General features: G+C 36.9%; 1 protein-coding gene across 7 annotated transcripts in view; it reads left to right on the plus strand.

Moving 5' to 3' along the window:
• The window catches only part of LOC106880643 (homeobox protein Hox-C9), a 402,026-nt gene that overhangs the window by 312,335 nt on the left and 87,070 nt on the right, over positions 1-2,621 (plus strand). The gene's annotated exons all lie outside the window — the stretch shown is intronic.

Consider the following 2,621-nt stretch of genomic DNA (forward strand, 5'->3'; position numbering starts at 1 on the left):
TATATATATATATATCCATATATATAAATATAGGATGGGCTTCTTCCAGCTTCTGCCTGCCAAATTGATTCACTAGGAATTTGTCGCACAGAGGCTAGATTGGAAGACACTTGCCCAAATTACCACGCAGTCGGACCGAATCCAGTGTCATATGGTGTGGAAGCAAGTCTGTTTCCACACATTCATGTCTGTGTATTTCTAAATATGTGTATGTGTATATATTTTTTTATTATATATACATTGAGCTACGCTCACACACACAAACACACCCATAGATAAAGTATTGTATAAGATGTGGATTCAGAGAATCCCTTGGCTATCACAGAAAGCTCCTCTCACGGACTCGGATATCAGTCCACATGTTACAAAATAGAATAAATAAAGTGTCCATGTAACTGAAAATTCAGATATTTTGAGTAAAAGTAGTATACTTTGAGGAGAATACAAAGTATAATATCAGGCGTAATGGGAGCTGAATATATATTCCTTAAGTACGTAACGTCCAAAGGATTACGTCTCTTTCATAGCTTTCTCCATGTTGTATTAATCTCAGCATGCAAGAAATTATCCCTACACGTATGTGTGCGCTTAGCATTATACAATACAATTCTATATCTACAAACTAATGACAATAAAGAAATCTAGCTCATCAGATCACCGGAATATCTTAGCTACTTATACAGTCGGCCGCAATCCTATGGAAGTCACGTGGTTAATAAATAAATAAATATATATTCTCCTCTCATACCCCTGATAATACCTCTGCCTGTCTGTCTGTCTCTCTTTATATATATATAGCTTTAGATAATCTGCATGTGCATCTGTTGTAGTGCATGCATATGTTTGTATAAAAATATACGTATGCATGTCTGACTGACTGCCTCCATATTACTACATACCTTTGCGCATACATCTGTGCTCATGTGTTTCTTTATGTTTTCAGAAGGAAGAGAAAAAAACTAAAATAAAACAGAGTGGTGGCGAGAATGACTGTCGTTATCAATTAATTGTTCTCCCCTAAATGACAGTTTTTTAAATTTCTTTATTTGGTGGGTGAGTCGGTGGGTGGATTTCCTTGCAAATTGAGTTGTGGTTGTGGTTGTTCGCCTCCGAGTTGTCTCTGATTTAGAGGATCTGTGAAAAAACGTTTGGTTTCCAACCGTCACCATCCGTTCTTCTGTATATCACGGTACACGTTTTTTTAACTTATATATTTACAAGTGATTCACATGTAGGTTATGTATGTATGTATGTATGCATGTATGTATGTATGTATGCATGTATGTGTCTTTATTCAGTTTTATTTCAAGATATCTTGCCAATAAGGAAAGAACCGGTTTCTAACCTAGACTCAAGGCTCCATCATTGGAATTTCAACATCATCAACAGGGTATTTTGTATGTATGTATGTATGTATGTATGTATATGTACAGATTTGTATGTTTAGTTTTATGTAAGTATTCTGATGCATATTCCTGCATATCTATACGTGCTCGTATATATATTTAAATGTTACTGATTTTTACAGTTCCAGTGATGGATTGGATCTGTAGTCTTCGAATTAGTTTTCTTCTGTTTGGTTTTGAGAAGCCTAATTTCTCAAGATTAGTATGTATGTATGTATGCATGCAGGTTGGTCTCCGTGTGTCTGTGGTTGTATTTATGCAATAGAAGATTCGCATAAATATGTGAGAGTATGCAAGCAGTCATTGATTGCGTACGTCTGCGAAATTTGTACGTACATGGGTAACTTTATATTTATCTGCGGTTGATGGCTGCGATTTGTGGATATAATATTCATTTACATTGGCCTCTTACAAATCCATTTGGGTTTTATGCAACAGCCATCTGTGGAGTAGTGGCGAGGAATAACAAGTGTGTACTCTATATAAAGAGCGTACGGGTATCTAAAAATAACTGTTAGAAAGGCGGGTGGTGGCATCATTATTACTGTGAAGCAATGTAAATTTAGTTAATTCAATTCACAATTACTTCGAAGTTTTGTCGGCTGTTGCCTTCATCGGGCACCTTTGAAGTCACTACGAATTTAATTATCAAAAACTTTCAAACACACACACACACACACACACACAATTATAGACACGCCCATGCAGACAGATCATACGTGTATACATACAGTTATATATGTACATATATATAGGAGTCGCCGCCTGGTAAGTAGCTTGCCTACCAACCACATGTTTCCGGATTTAGTCCCACTGCGTGGCACCTTGGGCAAGTGTCTTCTGCTATAGCCTCAGGCAGGCCAAAATGCCTTGTGAATGGACTTGGTAGAAGTAAACTGTATATATGTGTGCTTCTGTGTTTGTTCCTCCACCATCGCTTGACAACCGATATTGGTGTGTTTATGGCCCCGGAACTTAGCAGTTCGGCATAAGAGACCGATAGAATAAGTATTCGGCTTACAAAGAGTTAGTCCTGGGGCCGATTTGTTCGACTAAAGGCGGTGCTCCAGCATGGCCACAGTCAAATGACTGAAAGAAATATTAAAAAAATAAATTTTTAAGTAAATATGAGAGCGATAGCATTTTTTAAAATATCATTGCTGGTGGCTGCCGTAGAGGCAAATTAATAATAACAATAATAATAATGACAATATA

The sequence above is a fragment of the Octopus bimaculoides genome, chromosome 17 (genome assembly GCF_001194135.2).
Source record: "Octopus bimaculoides isolate UCB-OBI-ISO-001 chromosome 17, ASM119413v2, whole genome shotgun sequence".
Classification (NCBI taxonomy): domain Eukaryota; kingdom Metazoa; phylum Mollusca; class Cephalopoda; order Octopoda; family Octopodidae; genus Octopus; species Octopus bimaculoides.